The 25,664-nt window shown below is 40.7% G+C and overlaps 1 protein-coding gene across 1 annotated transcript in view; it reads left to right on the top strand.

The window, feature by feature from the left end:
- LOC124776416 (leucine-rich repeat protein SHOC-2-like) overlaps positions 1-18,148 on the top strand; it is a 189,297-nt gene extending 171,149 nt beyond the window's left edge. Inside the window, exons 6-7 of the transcript XR_007015617.1 lie at positions 17,294-17,389; positions 17,573-18,148. The gene's annotated coding sequence lies outside the window, so the exon portion shown is untranslated. The remainder of the gene's footprint in view (positions 1-17,293; positions 17,390-17,572) is intronic.
- The last annotated feature ends 7,516 nt before the right edge of the window (positions 18,149-25,664 follow it).

Raw genomic sequence — 25,664 nt, 5'->3', positions numbered from 1 at the left:
CAGGTGACATGCTGTGGTATGGATGTGCCGGATTCCGCAAATGTTACAAATGTCGTTGTACAGGGCCAACTCAAATTGTCTGCCATGGTCAGTCGTGATGATAGCTGGACATCCGAACATACCCATGACTCGACGAAAGCTCGAGCAACAGTTTCTTCCATAATATTGGGGAGGGAGACAGCCTCGACCCAGCAAGTTGTTCGGTCAATAGATGAGAGAACATAACGAAAGCCATTAGAGAGGGAGAGAGGGCCGACAATTTCAATGTGAATATGCTGGAAATGCCCAGGAGGGATCGAATAGGCGCCGAGGGAGGGGGCGAAGTGTGCTTGTGTACTTTGCAGTATTGGCACGCGACGCCGGTGCATATCCTTTGCTGGCAGTCCTTGTTGACATTTCTCCACACAAAGTACTCTGCTACATGGCGGGCGGATGCACGAACACCAGGGTGGCCTAAATTATGCAATGCGTTGAAGACAGCTCGATGGAGCATGGTTGGGATGAGGGGGCGTAACGTGCCCGTACTGTTGTCGCACCAGATCTCACCAGAAATGCCAGGGAAGGTGGTGCGGACAAAGTGTAGTGAAGAAGTAGATTCTGAAATCAGGTTTTGTGTTTCCTTGTCGGTGGGTTGGAGGTTAGCCAGTTCAGAGAGGTCTAACAGCAAATGCACGGCGTCGACTTGTAAAAGGAAATCAGCAACTATATTATCAGCACCCTTTATGTGTCTGACATCAGTGGTGACCTGAGATATGAAGTCCATGTATCTGAAGTGGCGAGGAGGCAGGTCAGCTGGCAGGTTTGTAATAGCCACAGCCAGGGGTCTGTGTTCCGTTAAAACATAGAAACGGCTTCCCTCAACGTCAGTCTTAAAATGCTTAATTGCTTCATAGACCGTGAGCAACTCCCTGTCAAACGCGGAATATTTCCATTGTACATTGGTGAGCGCGTGTCAGAAGAACTGCAGAGGCGAAGTTTGGCCGTCGATTGTCTGGCTAACGACAGCACAGATGGCAGTATCGCTTGCGTCTGTGGTGATGAAAAGCTGCGCATTGGGATGAGGATGCGCGATGGTGCAGGCCTCGGCAAGAAGATTTTTGAGGGCAGTGGAAGAGTCAGTCATAGCAGGGGTTCATGGAATGGGCCGAGATCCAGAAGTGTTGGTGCCTGCCAAGGCATCCATCAGTGTAGCCTGAATCTCCACAGCCCGAGGTAGATGTTGGCGATAATAATTAACTGTCCCCAGAAAGCGCCGGAGCTCTATGAATGATGAAGGTCTGGGTAGGTTTAGTATTGTTTGTACTTTCTCACGGGGCAGAGACCCGAAAACCAAGAAAAGTGACAGCGGGTTGATGTAGCTGCAATTTGTCCTGGTTGGTCTCGATGTCTGCTGCCGCGAGAGTGTTCATAACAGTTTGCACATGTTGAATGTTGTCCTCGACAGAGGAGCTGAACACAAGAATGTCATCAAGATATGCAAAGCAAAATTTTAGGTCGAATAGCACACAATAGACTGACATATGCACACACACACACACACACACACACACACACACACACAGCACACAATAGACTGACACACACACACACACACACACACACACACACACATGCAAACGCACTTCACATGCACGACTGCAGTCTCAGGCAACTGAAACCACACTGCGAGCAGCAGCACCAGTGCATGATGGGGGTGACGACCGGTTGAGGGTAAGGAGGAAGCTGGAGCAGGGAGGGCAAGGGATAGAATGGTGGGGGTGGCGGACAGTGAAGTGCTGCAGGTTAGATTTGGGGCAGGGGAGAGGTGGGGAGGTTGGATAGTAGCAGAAAAGGAGAGAAATAGAAAGACTGGGTGTGGTGGTGGAATGATGGCTGTGTAGTCATTTTGAAGTAGATACCCTTGGTGCAGCGAAGCAATACATACCTCTTAATTAAGGCAGGTCTTCTGATCTAGATTATATACCAGCTGATTCCTTTCAGAGAATCCTGATGAAATAGATCCACCAATTTTTTGAACTGATATACAGCCACTTGCTCAACAAAATCTGTCCTAAATGCTGGAAAGTTGTACAGGTCACTCCAATGCACAAAAAAGGAAATAGACATAATCTGCTGAGTTGTAGAACTATATCTTAGGCATTGATTTGTAGCAGGATTTTCGAACATGTACTGTATTCCAGTATCAAGAAATACTTCATAGGAAACTGTTTATTGGCACATAACCAGCACAGATTCAGAAAACGTCATTCCTGTGAAACACAACTGTCTTTTTGTCAACATAAAGTAATGAGTGTTATGGACAGGGAATCTCAAGTTGGTTCCATATTTCTAGAAGGCTTTTGTTGCCTTACTTGAGAAGCTACCTCTAATCATATTCCTTACCTATGGAATATCATATTAGTTCTATGATTGGATTTGCGATCTCCTGTGAGAAAAGTCACAGTTTTAATGAGAAGTTACAGCCCATCTGTTCATAATCCATGTAAATGGTTTAGGAGGCAATCTGAGCAGTACTTTTAAATTATTTTCAGGTGATGCTGTTGTTTACTGTCTGGTAAAGTCATAGAAGACCAAATTGAAAAATGACTCAGGAAAGACACTTGCATTGTCCAAAATATGTCAAGTGACCCTACACAATAAAAAGTGAGAGATCCTCTACATGAGCATGGGAAAAATTGAAGGTTGTGGATTCAACCAAATAACTAGGGGTTCCAGTTAGAAGCAACTGAAACTGGAACTGTCACACAGAAAATAATGTGGAGAAGTCACAAAGAAGACTGCATTTTATTGGCAGAGCACTTTGAAGATGCAACAAGTTCAAAGAAGGGCAGCTCATTTTGTGTTATCACAAAATAGGTGAGAGCTGCATGAGTTAGAGTGGCAGTTATTAAAACAAAGATATGTTTCAATTAGAAGATCTTTTCAGGAAATTTCAGTCACCAACATACTCCTCTGAAGGAAAAAAACCTGTTGGCTCCCATGTGCACAAGAAGGAATGATTGTTGTAATAAAATATGAGAAATTAAAACTCGGAGGGAAATACTGTGGTGTTCATTTTTCACATGTGCTGTTGAGGAGTGGAAGGTCAAGAAATAGTCTGAAAGTGACTCTATGAACACTCCGCCAAAGACAAAAGTGTGAATAGTAATCATGTACATATAGATATGGAAATAGGTTAGTACCACTTCATCTCATCTCTATAACCAGGAGGAGGATCACAAAGGTTAAATTGTTTACAGAATGAATTTTTCGCCCTGCAGCAGAATATATGCTGATATAAAAACTCCTGGCAGATTAAATGTATGTGCCAGACTGAGACTAGAACTTGGGATCTTTGCTTTCCAGGCAAGTGCTCTACTGATTGATGTACCCAAGCACAACTCATGACCCATCCTCAAAGCTTTACTACTTCTATCAGTAACTAGTCCCCCACCTTCCATACTTCACAGAAGCTCTCTCGCAAACCTTATGAGACTAGCACTCCTGGAAGAAAGGCTATTTTGGAGAAATGGCTTGGCCACAGCCTGGAGGATGTTTCCAGAATGAAATTTCCACTTCACAGTGGTGTATGTGGTGATATGAAACTTCCCAGCAGGGTAAAACTGGTCCTGAGTTCGAGTCTCAGTCTGGCAACAGTTTTAACTGCCAGGAAGTTTCATATCAGAGCACACTCCACTGCGTTGTGAAAATTTCATTCTGGAAACATTCTCCATGCTGTGGCTATGCCATGTCTCTGAAATATTCTTTCTTCTAGGAGTACAAGTTTTGCAGAAGAACTTCCGTGAAGTTTTGATGGAGCTCAGTTGATACAGCACCTGCCCACGAAAGGCAAAGGTCCCGATTTTGAGTCTCAGGTCCAGGACACAGTTTTAACCTGCCAGAAAGTTTCAAAATTCCAGGTACTTAAATGGAAAAGGCAATACTATGTAGCTTGTATACATACTGCCATGATATGGGGCAAAGATCCATGGAAATTTGCAGAAATCTACTAAAGCTCATTAAATTTATGTTACAGGGTATTGTATTAAAGAAATAACAAATGATCACAAAAAACATCATTTTTGACATTATTATAAAGATTGTCCAGTATCACTCAGATCATTATAAAGAACAATTTTATGTTGAAAAAGTGCAGAAATTCTTTGAATTAGTTTTGATCATTTCTGCATAATGTCTTCTGCACTGATGAAAGATTATTCACCTGTTGCTGAGAATAGTGTTGTCTGGGTAGATATTCTGTATAGTTATGTACCATCATTTAGAAAGTCACCAGACTGGTGATCTCTCTCTCTCTCTCTCTCTCTCTCTCTCTCTCTCTGTGTGTGTGTGTGTGTGTGTGTGTGTGTGTGTGTGTGTGTGTGTGTGTGTGTGTGTGCTGTTAGTGTCTGTTTCATCTTCAAACAAGTTTTTTGGATGGTAGAGCGGAGCAGAGTAGATTTGAAGTTTAGCTGGAAAAGTTCAAATTGGTCATTGTAAGACAAAGAGGCAGGTTCTAGGATCTCTGAAGTTGGTTCATCCTGATTACTTTTTGGATCAGAAGATCTATCTGTTTTATCAGAGAGAGCATTGTTATCATAAGGCCTCAGAATTGCTTTAAATACAATGATTAGTTGCATCTACTTTTCTTGGTCTGTCACTTCAGCTGGCAAGAAATCTTCTTTGATGAAAATACGGGGATCAAGTGAATTACCAGGCCAGCAACATGATACTTGGTAAATAGCTGACTGGGGTGTGGTGCTGATCAGTGATCACACAGGGCATCATAACAACTCATAAGAGCTTTCAAGAGGTTCTGGTCAAGGGGCTGCAGTATGTGACTGCTTTATGGTGGCAGACTGAGCCTGTGAAAGTTGTTACATTTTGTCTAGGTGTTTGCTTGCAGGGAAATGTATGAGATATGGTTATCTAATATCAGCAAGACTGGGTTGCACTGGTGTGCTTCCTGAAGTGCTCCAAATATGCAAGAAATATGTCTGTGTTCATGTAACCTAAATCAGTCACAGCCATTCCAAATCTAGTTGGGGCATCTTTAATCAGAATTGGATTCTGTCTTTTCCAAGCAAATATGAGAAACAGTCTGCAGCAGTCATACAGTACTTGATAGTCATTGTTTTACCTTGCTCAGTTGAAACATATTTGAAATCTCTCTCTTGCCTACAGGAGCAACATATTTAGGCATGTTCTTTGGGACTGTCTGAAAACATGTTTCATCCATATCATAGATCTGATTTAGTGGAAAATAATATTTTCTAATGATTTATATCAGAGTTTAAAAATACAGAGCTATGTGTTGTTCGTTGTCCTAGCAGTACTAGGTCATGAACTCTTCCCTAGTCCCTTCCAGTCAGCTTCATTTCTTGTGAGAATGAATGAGATTTTCGATTCCTTTCTGTGTACTCAAAACCAAGCAAGCATAGACATTTTAATGTCAAGACCATAAAACCTGGAATCTAGGGCTCTGCAACATTTGACCATTTCCTGTTCTTCCTCCAGCATAAATACATGTTTAAAATTTCCTATGGGCTCCACACTTCTGTCAGCTTTCATTCACTTCAAATTGTGGATTCATCATAACCAAGTATGTGACCAGTAACCCTGAAAGATATGTCATTTTGCTTCATCAGACATGCCTCATTTATAGGTGCCTCTGTCAGTGGCATCAGGGTGACTCTTTTGCTTGTAGTTCCTAAAATGGACACAAAAAGTGTTAGAGCTTCATGTCAGATTCAATTTTGTATTCTACAAAGCATTAATAAAGTGCAGAAATGATAAGGGTCTCCTGTTGGGCAAAAGTACACAACTGACCTTTGGCCCATCAATCCCTTGGACTTTTGCCCAAGTGCAACATTTCACTTAACTATGCTTTCCCGCCAAACACCAATAGAAACTGATGTGGTGTGATGCTGCAACCTTCCTACACAGTCCTCCATGTTTACAGATATCATAACATTTAATGATTTATATCATGATTTGAACACATAAGTTGGTGAATACTGACAACTGTTACATTAACATATGTGAAAATATGCCTTACCTCATAGTTATAAGTCAGATGGTCACAGACATAAAATTTCCAGACTAAGGCTTTCATCATACTGGCTTCCTGATCGTATGACTGTGCCATTTTCATGAGCAATGGTGCACTTTTAACACTCAGTAGGATCTTTGGCCCATGCAGATCTTTACCACTGCATATCCTACATTGTAGAGTGCACTGTTTTATTAATATTTCACTTATTGTAGTACATTTTTGCACTTTGAAAGTAATTTGTATCTCTGAAAGATAGTATGGACAATGCTAGGAAGAAAATTGTTGCAATTACCAGCTGTTTGTATGCTATGTATTCATTTACAGGGTGTTTCAAAACTAATATATTTATTACAAAGTATTATCATCTGCTGTGCCGCATCTCAGTTATTGGAGGAATGAATACAGTGTCTAGTTTATATTCATTGCTGCTGGATGTTAGTTATCTTCTGTTTGCTTGGTTACCATCAGATGTTACAAAATGACTGCTTCACAGCAGAAATCATTTTGAGGCCCCGAGTATGCAAAGTTTAATTCCATGATTACAGTGCAAAGATGATTCAGATTGAGGTACCAAACTGATACTCCAAATGGATGGAATATTTTTAGATGATGTCAACAGTTTGTAGACAAAGGATGTGTATGTAAAGGAAAGAGTCCTGGCTGCCCTCGGATTTCGTATGAAAATGTCCCAAACTGCTTTCCAACATTGCCCTACAGAATGAATTCATTGTGCTATTTGGGAGTTATTACAACAAGTTGGCATGTCTGGAGGTGTCTGTACATGTTAAAAGTTACAGCTGTTAAAGGCTCTACATCAATACAACAAATGTAAATGTGTGGCATTTTCTAACAAGCTTCAGAATACTATTGACAATGATAACACTTTCTCACAATTTGAGTGATGAAACGACTTTCCATCTCAGTGACAAAGTATAGAAACACAATGTTTGAATTTGGGGCCTACAGAACCCACATGCACACAATGAAAATGTGCAAGATTCATCCAAAGTCTATGTGTTTTGTGCAGTACCCAACACATCTGTTTACAGCCAATTCTTCTTTGATGGAAACACTAAATAGTACTTTGCTATGTTACAAAACTAGTTGTTTCTGAGGCTGAGGACAACTTCATTTTGCAGTAAGATGGGGCACTCTTCAGCAACTTAACATTTGTCAGCTGACCTCCAAAGTCACCATATTTAACACTTTGTAACTTCTTACCTTCTTCCTCTCCCCATTTTTTTTCTTTTTTACAGCCATCTCAGTAGTGGAATGTCAGTTATGACACTATGAATGTAAGGACAACACAACACCTAGTTCTCAAGAGGAAAAAAATCTAGAAGAGTTGAAGAATCTAATTCGCGCTGCCATGATATCAGTGACGATGGACATGCTTACCCTCCTACCCAAGCAGGGTTGTTAGTTGTATGATAGACATGTACCATAACTTCAAGTTCTGTACAATGTATGATCCTAAGTGAAGGAATATACATGAAAATATGATAATTTGGGTATTTCTCAGTGAGAAACCATTACAAAACAAGCACATACACAACAGTGAACTATGCTCATGTTAAGATTATTTAGTCTTCGATACATGCACCTCATAGGGATCTTGTTGTGCAGTAAGGTACATTTCAGCATTGTGTGTCCATTACAGTTTGGATTAACACTTAATTATGTAACCAGCAATGGATTTTGGCCAGGTGCTTCCTGTAGTGTGTGATTTCTGATTACACGTGGTTATACTGGCAGCTACCCTGTGACCTGTTTAATAATCATTCTCAGCTCTTTGTTCTCTGGTTCAGTACATAGCATGCCTTGTCAAACAACATATAACATTAACATTTTGTGTTAATTTTGTAATTTATTGAGTGGATGTAATTTGTGTAATTTATTGAGTGGTTGTAATGTCAAGTAGTGATGAAGAGATGTGCATATTTCTAAGACAAAGGAAAAGAAGATGTAAAGAGTTGGGTTGCTAAAAAGTGAGAAAGCCCAGCGCAGGCTTCAACAATTGCACTGCGTGGGAGGAGGACCTAGCATTTCATTCATGGATAGCAGAGGAGCTTAATAATTGCTGTAAGGTAATAACTGCTGTAAGGCAAAAGGCAAAAATTGTAATGATTCTGTAGTAGCTACTCTAACTGTATTAAAGAAACACATGCCGTCAAGAAAGCAAATTGATAAAATGAGTGGTTCACTGAAAAATCATGCACAACTTTTGTAAAGTTTTTGTTTAAAGGCATGGCAACACTCAACAAACAAACTTTGTATTTAATACAACTGACAATTTGACAGGTATGTTAAAAAGAGTACAGTTTCTTCCTGTATTCTATTAACAAAATGCATTTGTTGTTCAATTCACTTGTGTGGTAATTTTGGTTGAAAGGCATTTCCTTAGTCGTTGTGAGGAACTTGCAAGAGATATACATAATTACTTAAAACTAACCTGAAAATGGCAATATTAGCTATCACAATTTCAAAAATATATGCAGCTTGAAGTATATAAAATACTATATCCAGCACAGACTCACTGGCTTTCACTTTTTATGTTGTAAAGAAAATGTTGGAACAGTGGGATGCATTACCGTTATATTTCATTGAGTAGTGGGCTCCATGATCCATTTATTAAACAGTATTTTTAAGTTCTTAAGTGGATTTTGCCCAAATTTAATGCAATGAATGCTTGCTTCCAATCATTAAAAGCTGTAGTGCTAAACTTAAAGGAAGTTATGGGTGAAATTGCCACCTGATTGCAAAAAAATTGCAGGTGGCTGGAAATTTGTTTCATAACTTACGTTGGCACACTGAATTAAGTAGGTAAATCCAATTTTCTAAACAAACATTTTTTTACTTTTCAGTTTTTGAGTTTTGAGAAAATTCATTATTTTCTCAAACCCATATGTGGAGTTTATCATTATCACATAATGTATTCACAAAGAAAGTTTGAGCCAAAAATGTTTAAAACTGATGGAGAAGTAGCATTTTCTCATTTTGAGCCATTTTGATTTTTTTCAAAGAAACTAAAATGAGTGTGAATCAATCTCTCTCTCTCTCTCTCTCTCTCTCTCTCTATCCTCTCTCTCTTTTCAATTTTCAATTCAGCTTGAGGCAATGCTAGTTCGTCCTTTTTTGCTGATGCCTTTGCTGTTTGATAAGCATATTAGAGCCCTACTTACGTCATTATATCTGAAATAACTCTGTGAGAGCTAACATTATTAAGCGGCTGTAAAGGCATTTCCCTTTTATGGTCACAACCCTCAGCAATGTCAACTTAGGTTGCGGAAATAGTATATTCACAAACACTGATACAAGCCACTACTTTTACTCTCACTGCAGAAACATATGTGTCTTTGGGACTCGTATTCCACACATTGCTGTGTAAATTCTCATTAGCATTTTGTTGTAGACATCAAGCCTGTCATGTTTGTTAGTAGTGATTCGTCAGGAAAGCAGGTATAAAGAAGCAGTATTTTATCGAAGCAAAGTTGATTTATTGGTGTTTTTATATTAGATGCATGAAATCCAGAATCAATTTCTCTTGCCAATGCTGACGATAAAAACACCATGATGACTTTCCTTTCGGGTAGTAAGAATGTTGAGGATTTTTGTCAGTAGAAGCGCAGTGATATGTTGATGCATATATTGCATTTTTCATATTCTCTAAAAATAAATTATGTGACAGTATTGTAGCTGTAAAATGTCTATCATATCGAAAAGTATATTTATACACACCTTTACATCACTTTTATTTCTATATATCGCTTTTTTGTAATATTTTGCAAGTTCTTTTATTGTAGTATTCTTCAGCTGTCCATGGCCATTGCCACCCAAAGCAACTTTTCAGCTTCTTTCACATTTCTATATACGGCTTTTTTTTGTAACATTTTGCAGGTTCTTTTATTGTAGTATTCTTCAGTTGTCCTGGCTGTTGCCAGCCAGTGCAATTTTTCTGCTTCTTTCACAATCTGTGTTATACCTGCATAGACCCTTCGAAAAATATGAATTGTAAATGTATCCCACCCAAATTTTGTCATATAAATATTGAAAATAAAATGGTTGTCAAGTAGATATGTGTACAAATCTATGCGTATACAAGAGATTTTGTGTAGTCATACTGACACATAATACCTTCTTGCAACATGATTCACACATTCTTCCTTTTGTATTTCATGATTATCTCCCTAAATATTCAGTGAGGCAATTTGAAACACCATCTGAAAGCATTTTGGCATATCAAAATCTGTAGCTTTCAGATTGATTCCATATATTTTCATCAATCGTTGGTTCCATTGCACCAGAGGATCCCAAATGTATCATGGAACATTGATCGGCATGCCCTTCCAAGCAAAAATGAAATTCTGGTGAATCTTCACCTAATTGAGTTGGTGTAAAGTTTGACTAAACTTTGTTACAATATCAAAATCAATGATGTATCCTGTGAACAAATCAATAACACTGCCAAAACCAACTTTTGATCAAAAACTTCTAGTTGGCCATGAATCATCGCAACTCACACCTAAATCTATTTTGCAATCTAAAAACTTTGCAGTATTACATCATTATTGGCAATATTATTATCTCCGAGCTCACACTCAGAATCCATGTGCAAATTGTCTTCACAATCATAATCAATAAGCTCAGAATCAGAATCATTTTGCATTTTCCTCGAGATTATTTGAGTAAGCTCATTCTCAAAATCCAATTCTGAATCTTCATTAGAGTCACTTTCGGTAACCTTTCAATCCAGTTCTCACTTTTTATACATATATTTTACTATTACTCAACATTCATCAAAAATTACCTTCGTAGATTCATCAGCAGCAGTTTCTACTTTTTGCACATGTTCTTGAAAAGTATCACAGGAGAAAGATCACATATTCATAATCATCACAAAATGTTGAATTCTCAAATATCCTCTTCCTGTGTATATAAATGGCAAGCACAGACATGTATTTACGTCAAAAGGAGCTGTGCTTGTATTTTGTTTGAAACATGGCTTCAATGTATAAATATGTGATTTGGTAGATAAATTTGCAATAAGAACATTTTAGTGTGATTCTGTGCAAAAACCCTGAAAATGTTAGATCTAACTCAAAATTCAAGGTACTTTGGTCACAATCAGCCCACTTTGTTTTTGGTAATAATGGTTATGAACTGTAGATTAAAACTGAAGAAACTGCAAAAAGGTGGGAATTTAAGGAGATGGGGCCTGGATAAACTGAAAGAACCAGAGGTTGTACAGAGTTTCAGGGAGAGCTTAAGGGAACAATTGACAGGAATGGGGAAAAGAAATACAGTAGAAGAAGAATGGGTAGCTTTGAGGAATGAAATAGTGAAGGCAGCAGAGGATCAAGTAGGTAAAAGATGAGGGCTAGTAGAAATCCCGGTAACAGAAGAGATACTGAATTTAACAAAAATGCAGTACATGAAGCAGGCAAAAAGGAATACAAACGTCTCAAAAATGAGATTGACAGGAAGTGCAAAATGGCTAAGCAGGGATGGCTAGAGGCTTAAGGATGTAGAGGCTTATCTCACAAGGGGTAAGATAGATACTGCCAACAGGAAAATTAAAGAGACCTTTGGAGAAAAGAGAACCACTTGCATGAATATCAACAGCTCAGATGTAAACCCACTTCTAAGCAAAGAAGGGAAAGCAGAAAGGTGGAAGGAGTATACAGAGGGTCTATACAGGGGCGATGTTCTCGAGGACAATATTATGGAAATGGAAGAGGAGGTAGATGAAGATGAAATGGGAGATATGATACTGCATCAAGAGTTTAACAGAGCACTGAAAGATTTAAGTCGAAACAAGGCCCTGGGGGTAGACAACATTCCATTAGAACTACTGACAGCCTTGGGAGAGCCAGACCTGACAAAACTCTACCATCTGGTGAGGAAGATGTATGATACAGGCGAAATTCCCTCAGACTTCAACACGAATATAATAATTCCAATCCCAAAGAAAGCAGATGTTGACAGATGTGAAAATTACCGAACTATCAGTTTAATAAGTCACAGCTGCAAAATACTAATGCGAATTATTTACAGACAAATGGAAAAACTGGTAGAAGCTGACCTCGAGGAAGATCAGTTTGGATTCTGTAGAAATGTTGGAACACATGAGGCAATACTGACCCTACGACTTATCTTAGAAGAAAGATTAAGGAAAGGCAAACCTACATTTCTAGCATTTGTAGACTTAGAGAAAGCTTTTGACAATGTTGACTGGAGCACTCTCTTTCAAATTCTGAAGGTGACAGGGGTACAATACAGAGAGCAAAAGGCTATTTAAAATTTGTACAGAAAGCAGATGGCAGTTATAAGAGTCGAGGGGTATGAAAGGGAAGCATTGGTTGGGAAGGGAGTGAGACAGGGGGTTGTAGCCTCTCCCCGATGTTATTCAATCTGTATATCGAGCAAGCTGTAAAGGAAACAAAAGAAAAATTTGAAGTAGGTATTAAAATCCATGGAGAAGAAATAAAAACTTTGAGGTTCACCGATGACATTGTAATTCTGTCAGAGACAGCAAAGGACTTGGAAGAGCAGCTGAACAGAATGGACAGTGTCTTGAAAGGAGGGTATAAGATGAACATGAACAAAAACAAAACAAGGATAATGGAATGTAGTCGAATTAAGTCAGGTGATGCTGAGGGAATTAGCTTAGGAAATGAGACACTTAAAGTAGTAAAGGAGTTTTGCTATTTGGGGAGCAAAATTACATGATGGTCGAAGTAGAGAGGATATAAAATGTAGACTGGCAATGGCAAGGAAAGCGTTTCTGAAGAAGAGAAATTTGTTAACATCGAGTATAGATTTAAGTGTCAGGAAGACGTTTCTGAAAGTACACTCCTGGAAATGGAAAAAAGAACACATTGACACCGGTGTGTCAGACCCACCAAACTTGCTCTGGACACTGCGAGAGGGCTGTACAAGCAATGATCACATGCACGGCACAGCGGACACACCAGGAACCGCGGTGTTGGCCGTCGAATGGCGCTAGCTGCGCAGCATTTGTGCACCGCCGCCGTCAGTGTCAGCCAGTTTGCCGTGGCATACGGAGCTCCATCGCAGTCTTTAACACTGGTAGCATGCCGCGACAGCGTGGACGTGAACCGTATGTGCAGTTGACGGACTTTGAGCGAGGGCGTATAGTGGGCATGCGGGAGGCCGGGTGGACGTACCGCCGAATTGCTCAACACGTGGGGCGTGAGGTCTCCACAGTACATCGATGTTGTCGCCAGTGGTCGGCGGAAGGTGCACGTGCCCGTCGACCTGGGACCGGACCGCAGCGATGCACGGATGCACGCCAAGACCGTAGGATCCTACGCAGTGCCGTAGGGGACCGCACCGCCACTTCCCAGCAAATTAGGGATACTGTTGCTCCTGGGGTATCGGCGAGGACCATTCGCAACCGTCTCCATGAAGCTGGGCTACGGTCCTGCACACCGTTAGGCCGTCTTCCGCTCACGCCCCAACATCGTGCAGCCCGCCTCCAGTGGTGTCGCGACAGGCGTGAATGGAGGGACGAATGGAGATGTGTCGTCTTCAGCGATGAGAGTCGCTTCTGCCTTGGTGCCAATGATGGTCGTATGCGTGTTTGGCGTCGTGCAGGTGAGCGCCACAATCAGGACTGCATACGACCGAGGCACACAGGGCCAACACCCGGCATCATGGTGTGGGGAGCGATCTCCTACACTGGCCGTACACCACTGGTGATCGTCGAGGGGACACTGAATAGTGCACGGTACATCCAAACCGTCATCGAACCCATCGTTCTACCATTCCTAGACCGGCAAGGGAACTTGCTGTTCCAACAGGACAATGCACGTCCGCATGTATCCCGTGCCACCCAACGTGCTCTAGAAGGTGTAAGTCAACTACCCTGCCCAGCAAGATCTCCGGATCTGTCCCCCATTGAGCATGTTTGGGACTGGATGAAGCGTCGTCTCACGCGGTCTGCACGTCCAGCACGAACGCTGGTCCAACTGAGGCGCCAGGTGGAAATGGCATGGCAAGCCATTCCACAGGACTACATCCAGCATCTCTACGATCGTCTCCATGGGAGGATAGCAGCCTGCATTGCTGCGAAAGGTGGATATACACTGTACTAGTGCCGACATTGTGCATGCTCTGTTGCCTGTGTCTATGTGCCTGTGGTCCTGTCAGTGTGATCATGTGATGTATCTGACCCCAGGAATGTGTCAATAAAGTTTCCCCTTCCTGGGACAATGAATTCACGGTGTTCTTATTTCAATTTCCAGGAGTGTATTTGTATGGAGTGTAGCCATGTATGGAAGTGAAACATGGACGATAAATAGTTTAGACAAGAAGAGAATAGAAGCTTTCAAAATGTGGTGCTATGGAAGAATGCTGAAGATTAGATGGGTAGATCACATAACTAATGAGGAGGTATTGAATAGAATTGGGGAGAAGAGGAGTTTGTGGCACAACTTGACCAGAAGAAGGGATTGGTTGGTAGAACATGTTCTGAGGCATCAAGGGATCACCAATTTAGTACTGGAGGGCAGCGGGGAGGGTAAAAATCGTACAGGCAGACCAAGAGATGAATACACTAAGCAGATTCAGACGGATGTAGGCTGCAGTAGGTACTGGGAGATGAAGAAAGCGTGCACAGGATAGAGTAGCATGGAGAGCTGCATCAAACCAGTCTCAGGACTGAAGACCACAACAACAACAATAATGATGATAACAATGATAAATCAAATAGCATATACTCAGATTTATCTGTCTTTCCTTCAGTGTTTTTGTCATTGCTAGTACTAGCAAAATCATGTTTGTCAGTGCTGTTCCTAACAATACTGTCGAATTTCATTTGTGTATGTATATTTTTCTCATACAATATATTTTCATTGACACTTTCACCACTGTTTCTGATCTTTTGTTTTCTTTGCTTTTCACATTTTTACATCTCTTCTTCACTATAGTACCCTATATCCTAATACCCTATAATGCAGAAAGCACATTAACGACTGTGCTGCACGTGCATGGGCGGGTCGTCGGCCACGGCTAAAATGTGGGTAAAACTGGCCATGTGAAATAAATGTGGGTCTTTTCTGGCACCAGGTGTCATGCTGTCATCAGTCGCCGGGATTCTGCATTGCACTAGTTGGTAACCTGCAAGGTCATTACTGCTACAGTGTATGTACATATGTATGTATGTATTGTGGTATGAATGAAGTTACGTAAAGTAACTGGATTGTGTTCAAATGTTGATCACTTGCTCTCCCTAAGAACCCCATACACTGCCGCCACCCATCCTAGATCTGAAACCATTATAAATATTTACTTTCTCGTTCACAACGGAGTCTGCCAAGAACGAAAATCTGCTTGTCCGGAAACTGCAAAAAATGTGAATTATAGTTACAGACATATATTTACATTGATTTCAGATGTACATATAGATTAGACACATTGTTGTTGTTGTGGTCTTCAGTCCTGAGACTGGTTTGATGCAGTTCTCCATGCTGCTCTAGCCTGTGCAAGCTTCTTCATCTCCCAGTACCTACTGCGGCGTACATCCTTCTGAATCTGTTAGTGTATTCATCTCTTGGTCTCCCTGTACGATATTTACCCTCCACACTGCTCTCCAATACTAAATTGGTGATCCCTTGATGCCTCAGAACATGTCCTACCAACCGATCCCTTCTTCTTGTCAAGTTGTGCCACAAACTCCTCTTTTCCCCAATCCTATTCAATACCTCCTCATTAGTTATATGATCTACCCATTTAATCTTCAGCATTCTTCTGTAGCAGATTAGACACATATACATACACAATTACAGATGTATGTACAGATCATACACATATAGAGACACATTTGTATCAGTGAATGTTTCAGTTAAATTTCTGTACTGTCAATATCTATCCAGTGACGGAAAACTAACTATACTTCAACTACATTAAAAAATAAAAAAAGTGGTCACAATAAAAAAATGTTACTCCATTGTCAGATTTTAACATTTTTGGCTCAAATTTTTTTTGTGTATACATTCCGTGATAACCAACAACCCCACACATGGGTTTGAAAAAATAATGATTTTTTTTCAAAACTCAAAAATGCAAAAGAATGAAAAATTTTTTTTAGCAAATTTGATTTATCCATTCTATTCAGCATGCCACAATATGTTATGAAACAAATTTTCAGCCCCCTGTGATATTTTACCAATTGAGTTGAAACTTCACCAGTATCTCCCCTTAAAGAAACAAATGCAAAAAACTTTTAGAGACATTTTGCTCACCTGCATGAGACTGAATTCCAGTTCACTACTGAGTCTCCTGAGAATGTAAATATTCTAGTCTGGAAACGGCAAAAAATGTAAATTATAGTTACACATATATATTCACATTGATTTCAGATGTACGTATAGATTAGACACATATATATACACAATTACAGATTGAACACATATATAGACACATTTGTGCCGGTTAATGTTTCAATTTAATTTCTGCACTGGCCATATCTACCCAGTGCTGGAAAACTAACTATACTTCAACTTCCATGATAAGCAAGCACTCCACACATGGGTTTGAAAAAAATAATGATTTTTTCAAAATTCAAAAGTATGAAAAAAATTTTGTAGCAAATTGGATTTATCCACTTAATTCAGAATGCCAAGACATGTTATGAAACAAATTTTCAGCCCCTTGTAATTTTTTTCCAATTGGGTTGAAATTTCACCAGTACCTCCAATTACAGAAACAAATGCAAAAATCTTTTAGAGACATTTTGCTAACCTACATGAGACTGAATTATGTTTACAAAGAATCTCCCAATTTTTTGGACATTAACAACATGTATTTAGGTGTAGAACTTCTGGACGCAATGAAGTCGAAGAATATTTTGACCGTGACTCATCTTCTAAGGAATTTAGGGAGAGATGCCATAACTTCTTAATTCATAGATGTAAAGGAGATCATATGTGGTTTAAATTTAAAGACTCTCAACTAAAACATTTATCTGTGTTATCTCCAAAAAGAGCCTTGTCTCATGCAGAGAGAGAAGTTACACCTACTTCAACACTGTCAGATCTTGTACCACGAGTTGAATTACCTGAAAATCTGAACCTGATAGATTTTACCATAAGGTACATTCAGTTTTGGTAATAATATGCTGTATATGAACTTCTAAAATAATTTCAGTTTGAATCCATATCTGAAGAGAAAATTGTTGTCCCATGCATTAAATGTACACAAATACAAACCAAACTAATGGGCGCTGTATATAATTTTCAGGTTGAAAAAATCTCATCCAGCGATGGTGTGCATTTGTATGGTGCTTTAGCAGACTGCCCTGGCAGTACTATTCCACAGATGCAAGCAAGTATTCAGGTGAGAGAAAAATTGTTATTGCCAGAAGATTGTAAGCTGTTTGGTTGTTACTGTCACCAACCTTATCGGCAACTAGTGAGATTATTAAGTGAATGAGGAAATGTGATATGCAAGACTTCCCAAAACCAAAATTTTCAATATTATTTTTTTAAAAGTATTTCCTTTTTAAATTTTTGTTTTCAGCAAGATACGCAGAATGAAAACAAAGTTGAGAAATTGCCTGTCTACGTCTACAATGAATGGAACTCTCCTGGCGTCACAGTGTGCCAAATGGTCCAACGGCTGCTGCACTACATTCCAGCCAAAGGCGACTAAGTCTGTGATTGAAACAATGGCCCCGACTCATCTTTACCTGTTGATGAATGTAGATGAAGTTGATAAGCTTCCAACTATAACAGATGATTATATTGAAGTCAGTGACAGTGAATAGATTCGTCAACACAAGTACAAACAGTTCTAGCATCGATATTGTTTATTTTTTATTTTATTTCCTTAAATAGTTTTAATTTTATTGTGACTATGAAACATAGGCCAATTAGTACTACCGGCATAGGCTGAGATGGTAATAGGTGGGCAGAGATTCAAAAATTAAAATTTATGATACTTTCATTGGTAGTATGATTTTTTTGTAGTGGGTTATATGATCCATTTGCACTGACTTCCTAGAAGCAGTGTACCTGAGTACAGGAGGAATTCGAGTATCATTGTGATATTGTTTGTGTCACTGGTGGAGGACGTACAGTGCTTGAGTAATGTAAACTTGAGAGATTTGTAAATATGCATGCCTAACAGTTTAATAAATATATATGTGTTTGAAATATGTATATCCTTTTTGAAACACTGTGTATTTCTACAAAAAAAGAAAAGAAAATCCTGCAAAATGCAAAAAATGGATTGCTGAAAGGCAACATTCCGTATCAGAATCTTCGGCATCATGAAGATTAAATATTTTAGGAAGAGGATGTTCATGAGCCTTTGTAAAGTACAGCAATTCGTAATACCTGTAAAATAATGAACATAACACAGTTATGGGTAATAGCCTACAATAGTGAACACAGTACAAGCAATATTTTATTGGCGCTCACTAGTGTTGGGTTATGCAACTCTTACCTCACTTTTATGCTTTTTTCACTAGACCTACACCTTTCTTAGATTATTTCTGGAATTATTGGATGTCTTTTAAACTTGTCTTTGGAACTACAACAAAATGCTTATTTTTGTCACCAAAAGCTTTTCATTTTATTGAAATAAAGCATCATCAGATGTCTATAATGAAACAAATTTACAATCTGGCTTGTTTTCTACTTCTAAAAAAATCAGAAAGAAATGGAAATAATATCTCTGTAGTCACACAGTGCGTGGTAGGTGGACCTGTCTTTTCCTACACTCGATTGATATGATCCAGTGACTGTGTTCAGTACTGATTTTAATCTTTCATTTATGATGCGGGTAAATATTTTATAGCCGGAGTTTAGGAGAGTGATAGGTCTGAAATTGTCACTGAGTTTCCTGCAGGGATTAAAACTATATGTGGGATGCCATTGGCAGGATTCATTAGCTCTTTGCAGATACACATTAATTTGGAAATCAACTGCCTTCTGAACATTTGATAAAACTCTGCTGGAGACTTGTTTTTCGAGCTTCATGTTATAGTGTCTGTGACTTCTTCTTCTGTAATTTGAATTAAGAGGTTGTTTGCTTCTACCGGGTCAAGCCTGCATGTTAATCCTGTCATGATGTCATTGTCCGCCAGGATATGCATTGTTGTATTTCCTGATAACTCTGTGAAGTATTTGTGAATTTAGTTCTTGATGTCACTTTGCTGTGTCTGTAATCTGCTGTCAGATCTTACTTCGGTTACTATTTTCCTACGTTTCCCCTTCCTCTCATTAATCACATGATATATAGATGTTTGTTCTCCTAGTGTGGCATTGTGAAACCTTGCTCTTACTTGATGACCTTCCAGCTGTTTCTGCTTCAGCCCAAGAAGTTTAGCCTGAATTTGTTTTATTTCCACGTAGTTGGCAATTACTAGCACATCAGATTGGTACAGGTCGCGAAGGACTTGGAAGTAATATTCTACGGTCCATTTTTTGCCAAACGTTTTTCTCATGGGAGTAATTCATCAGCGAGTTTCTTATTGCATGTTTCACACATTTCATCTACCATGTCAGTGCCGAGGTATATGAAGTGAATTTGTTCTCACACGTGTTCCATAAGTTGTTGAATATTTCATGGTATTCAGGGTCTTTTAGGTGTTCCATGTTCAACTTCCACAAGCCTCATCCCCTGTACGTTTATTGCCATTTTACATTCATGGTACATATGTATGCAGTGTGATCTGAAGAGATAGTGGGCCATAACTCTGTTTGGAGGATGAGCATTTTCAGGTCGACTGTTATATAGATCCTGTCGATGCAACTAGCAGAATGATTCATAATATGAGTGAAATCTGGCAATGCATCATTTTTGAACTCCCAAAGGTCAACTAAGCAGATTTCTGTAATTATGGCTCTGAGTTCTGCACAGTTATTAAAATGCGGTGTCTGGTCTCTTGGAGGCAGCACACAATTACAGTCACCTCCAAAACTGATATGCCCATAGCGGCCACCAAAAAGGGGAACTATATCATCTTTATAAAATTCAGCTCTTTGCCTGCTGTTCCCAGTGCCAGATGGTGCATAGATATTTATAAAATGCATACTATGAATGGTGACTTCTAGACCCCTGGTGTTTGCCAGTTTCTCGACATCTTTGATGATGGTTCCTTCTATGGTGAGTATTGCCGTTCTGAGGTCACGGTCATTCCCTGGATTTACTACTGCATTGTAACCTGTGATGGCATCCAGTCTAATATCTGTTACTTCTTGTAACATAATAACATCAATATCAGCGGCACAGAGCTTATCTTGCAAGTTCTTATGGTTTAGTTCACTATGGATCTTGTTTAGGTTCGAAGTCCCAATTCTATAAGCTAGTAATGAAGTCATGATTAATTAAGTATACAAGTCGTTATGGCCCACAGTTGACGGAGCCTAAGGTTTTCCATGTAGTGGACGAGACGACATCTCATCCCTCATTTCCTTGTCTTTCTGCACTGGAACCTTTCCTCCTGGTAGGTGTAACACTTCCTTCATTTCCTAATCTGCGGGAAATTCTTAAATGTCATCTGCCCAGCTTCTCGTATCACTGCGTTGAAACAACTCTATCTCTGGCCCACATTGAGATGGAGTCCTGTTCTTTGTTTCCTTACTTGTGGACCATTTCGTTTCACCATCCTGTTGCGTCTGCGTTTTCACTTTTCGAAAGTCATCTTTTCCTGCTGTGTGTGGGGTCTGTGGTTCTACATCAAAATTAACAGATGTCATACCATTGATTTTGTGACCAATTTGTTTTGCCTTTTCATGCACTAATTGTTGCTTTTGAGGAGCATCAGGTGGAGCTATCCTCCGTTTTTTATGCTTTTCAGGAGAAGATCCAGATTTCTGTCATTCCTCATTCTCCGAAGCCATGCTGGGATCTCGTACAGCATCCTCATTCTCGTCTCGCTGTACATTTTGTTCAAAAGTTCCGGCACTTTTGGAAAGACATCCTGCTTCTGTGATGGGTGCCACTTCAGGCGACAGAACAAGAGTCATTACTTCAGTAGAGCTAGTGGTCACTGACAAGCTTTGGTCATTGTCTTTTTTGTTGCCACTGTTCACCACTGTGAAACTTAATGTTATAGCAGTGTGGCCACAGGTGGTCGTAGCATATGTCACTATTAAGGTTGTCATCATCATGGGAGGGACTACTTCCCCCACTGGTACCTGTGTCACTTTCCTCTGTATACATTCAGAACGTACATGTCCAGTCTGTCCACAGCCAGAGCAATACGTGGCCGTCCATCATACATCACAATAGCTCTATAACTGCATGCATAAACAGACAAGGGAATGTGCTGCTGAAGATCTTTTTTATTCACTTGACACCATCTAAAACAGCAAACATTTGAAAGGTAGTCCACTTCTCTGCAACATTACTGATGACCTTCCCATATGCTTGAAGGATGCAATAAATCTATTTCGTAGTTATTTCAAAGGGAAGTTAAAAAATCTGGACTTTTCTAATCCCAAAACCTGCATGATCTATTTTGACGTCATCGTCATTTCCATCACAGTGATTGAATTTAAAAGATCCACCACATCCTTCAATAATCTTATCATAGCATTTAACATTCACCATATTTACATAAACTGTGCTACTCACAATCGATAAGTTGATCCCAATTATATCAGTGAAACTGAGCTTTTATACATCACGCAAGAACTGTTCTACTTTGAATGCTCTAGGTCGTGCAAAGTGTTCATCGAATGTGAACTTCAAAGTATCTTTTCGAAGCTGTTGCTTCATATTCATGTTTGATTCATTATCAAATATACAATTGGCGTGTAAGCCGCAAGAGTGCCCAACCCACCACTTACATGTCAGCACGTGGCCAGCCACAGTGAGGATGTAAACAAGACCTGTCCACACAGTTCGCCCGCCGATGCATGACTCGGTGCTGCTCAGGTATGTGTTGACACTGCAACCACATGGCAACACAATTTAGAGATGAACAGATACTAAATTACCTATATTTTTCAATATTTTTTGAGAACTACATGAAGACTGATGGTTGTTGACGTCGCTAACCAGAGATATTACCCTATCCGACTGAGCCATTGAGGACACAAGAGGATAGTGTGACTGCAGGGACTTATCTCTGGCATGCTCCCCATGAGACCCACATTTGTCACAGTTGAAGGAGTTTGTTCCAAGTCATGTCTTTGACAAGGGCAGAAGTATAATCAGCAAATGAAACTGAGTGTAAATTTTTGTTTAGGGGCAAGTCATTCCCATAAAGTAGGGAAAAAAATGGACCTAGAATTGGACCTTGTAGAACAAATTGTGAAATAATAATCCATTCAGAGAAGAATTTTCCCTTACTTGATGATATAACTATCCTTTGTTTTCTGTTTATTAATAAAACTAATTTTTGAAAATGTAATTTATAGATAAAAAAATCTACTCATAAAGTGACCCCCGGAGGACACACATATACAGAGTGACAGTTATTGAACTATATGAAAAAAAATGTAAATTAGTTACAAACTACGGCATGCACACACTTTATTCACCACATAAACATCACTACAGATTTTTGGATCTAGTTATGATGTGTTCAATATGCCTGCCGTCATTCACAATGATATGGCACAGATGAATAGCGAAATTCTGCATGACCTGCTGAAGTGTTGGAACATAGATGCTGTTGATGACCTCCTGAATGGTTGTTTACAGCTCAGCAGTGGTTTTGGGGTCATTACTGTACACCTCACCTTTAATATAGCCCCACAAAAAGGAGTCGCATGTGTTCAGATCTGGAGAATATGGCAGCCAATTGAGGCCCATCCCAGTGGCCTTTGGATATCCCAGAGTCAGAATGTGGTCCCCAAAGTGCTCCTCTAGGACAGCAAATGCTCTCTTGCTTCATCTGGATCATGTCCCGTCTTGCATGAACCACATCTTGTCGAAATGAGGGTCACTTTGGAGGATGAAATCATCTTCCAAAACCTTCATGTACAGCTTGGTAGTCACCATACCATCAAGGAATATCGCACCAATTATTCCGTGACTGGACATTACACACCACACAGTCACCAGTTAAGGGTGAAAAGACTTCTCGATCGTGAAATGTGTATTCTCAGATCTCAAATGTGCCAATTTTGCTTATTGAGGAACTCATCCAGAAGAAAATGTGCTTCAGCACTAAACCAAAGCATTGACTGATTTTAACAGAGAAGCTAAAACAGCTTAGGTCTGACCCATCACTGCCCGCACCGAAACTAGGTTTATTGTGTGGTATCGCTCCCTGTATATCTGGTAAAGCCAACCAGTGCCCTTAAATAGTGCAAGGAGTCCCTCTACCAGTTTTATGTTAGACATAATTTCTTCAGGTCTAGTTGTCTTGAAGATTCTGTATCTTTTACTCTCCAATGCCATGCATATGAAGATTAGGTGTGATGCAGTTTCTTCACCTTCATCACAGATCCTACATTTAGGGTCCTCTTCCGTTATACCCATTGTGAGTAGGTGTTTTTTGAAATTCCCATGGCTGGTCATCAGTCCAGTGATGACATTGATCTCTTTCCTGTTCAATCCCAGGATTACAGAGCGTCTTTTAAAACATGGCTTGGGCATCATTACCTTACGATGTTTTTGTTTATGGAGCTTGGTCCAATATCCTACGTGCTGTTTCCTAAGCCAGTTCTGTAGTTCTAATTTGATCATAGCCTTGGTGATTGTCAGGACAGGTTCCAGTCCAATAAATGGAGTTGTTGCCCCCATCCTAGCCAATCTATTGGCTTGTTCATTGCCACAGATCCCTGAGTGGCCAGGGACCCCCACACTAGGTTCACCCTATTGCTTCCCTCTAGCTCCACCAGAGCCCTGTGGCAATCAGCAACAATCTTAGTGTAAGTGTCTTAGCATTTCTTCACAGCAACTATTCCTTTCTTTGCTCCGGATTAGTTTTCTGCATCTTGCATTTTCTGACCTGTCTATTTTTCACTGTCCCTTTCCCACATCTATCATGTACAAAGCACTTAGCTTTTCTTTTTTATTAACTTGTGCAAAATATTTTATCAGTAATCTCTGTCTTGCATATTACTCTGTCTTCCACCTCTAAGCTCAAATCTTGTCCGGTGCAATACCGTCTTTCCTTCTCATCCCATCTGGAAAGCCTCCCCTGTTCGGGGGTTCTGGCGACTTTTCCAAACTCTGCCCATTTTCCCAAAACTTACCATCCTTTTTCTTCACCCCTCTTCCTTCCACTTCAACCCTTCTGCCAGAAGAAGGAGTCACTGGCTCCAAAGGCAACCAAATTGTAATAAATGCGTGTGTTTTCCTGCTGCCACTTAGTGAGTAGATTTTTTGTCTATCCAATTACTTTGTTTTCTGGCCTGAGCTGCTATTGTTGGAAGTTTTGAATGCATGTGATGTGTCTGCTTATGTGAATGAGTGGTGTGTGATTCTCTTTTTTCCGATGAAGGCTGAGGCCAAAAGCTTATGTGTAAGTGCCTTTTAATTGTGCCCATTTGCTATTTAGCATATCTTTACGGTAAGTAGCAGTGTATCTTTTCCTATGTTGTTGGTCTCTGTTTGTGAGATACACTCCTGGAAATGGAAAAAAGAACACATTGACACCGGTGTGTCAGACCCACCATACTTGCTCCAGACACTGCGAGAGGGCTGTACAAGCAATGATCACACGCACGGCACAGCGGTCACACCAGGAACCGCGGTGTTGGCCGTCGAATGGCGCTAGCTGCGCAGCATTTGTGCACCGCCGCCGTCAGTATCAGCCAGTTTGCCGTGGCATACGGAGCTCCATCGCAGTCTTTAACACTGGTAGCATGCCGCGACAGCGTGGACGTGAACCGTATGTGCAGTTGACGGACTTTGAGCGAGGGCGTATAGTGGGCATGCGGGAGGCCAGGTGGACGTACCGCCGAATTGCTCAACACGTGGGGCGTGAGGTCTCCACAGTACATCGATGTTGTCGCCAGTGGTCGGCGGAAGGTGCACGTGCCCGTCGACCTGGGACCGGACCGCAGCGACGCACGGATGCATGCCAAGACCGTAGGATCCTATGCAGTGCCGTAGGGGACCGCACCGCCACTTCCCAGCAAATTAGGGACACTGTTGCTCCTGGGGTATCGGCGAGGACCATTCGCAACCGTCTCCATGAAGCTGGGCTACGGTCCCGCACACCGTTAGGCCGTCTTCCGCTCACGCCCCAACATCGTGCAGTCCGCCTCCAGTGGTGTCGCGACAGGCGTGAATGGAGGGACGAATGGAGACGTGTCGTCTTCAGCGATGAGAGTGCTTCTGCCTTGGTGCCAATGATGGTCGTATGCGTGTTTGGCGCCGTGCAGGTGAGCGCCACAATCAGGACTGCATACGACCGAGGCACACAGGGCCAACACCCGGCATCATGGTGTGGGGAGCGATCTCCTACACTGGCCGTACACCACTGGTGATCGTCGAGGGGACACTGAATAGTGCACGGTACATCCAAACCGTCATCGAACCCATCGTTCTACCATTCCTAGACCGGCAAGGGAACTTGCTGTTCCAACAGGACAATGCACGTCCGCATCTATCCCGTGCCACCCAACGTGCTCTAGAAGGTGTAAGTCAACTACCCTGGCCAGCAAGATCTCCGGATCTGTCCCCCATTGAGCATGCTTGG

This window comes from Schistocerca piceifrons, chromosome 2 (assembly GCF_021461385.2).
Source record: "Schistocerca piceifrons isolate TAMUIC-IGC-003096 chromosome 2, iqSchPice1.1, whole genome shotgun sequence".
NCBI lineage: Eukaryota > Metazoa > Arthropoda > Insecta > Orthoptera > Acrididae > Schistocerca > Schistocerca piceifrons.
The sequence above is the reverse complement of the archived record's forward strand: the minus strand, read 5'-3'. Positions and strand labels throughout refer to the sequence as shown.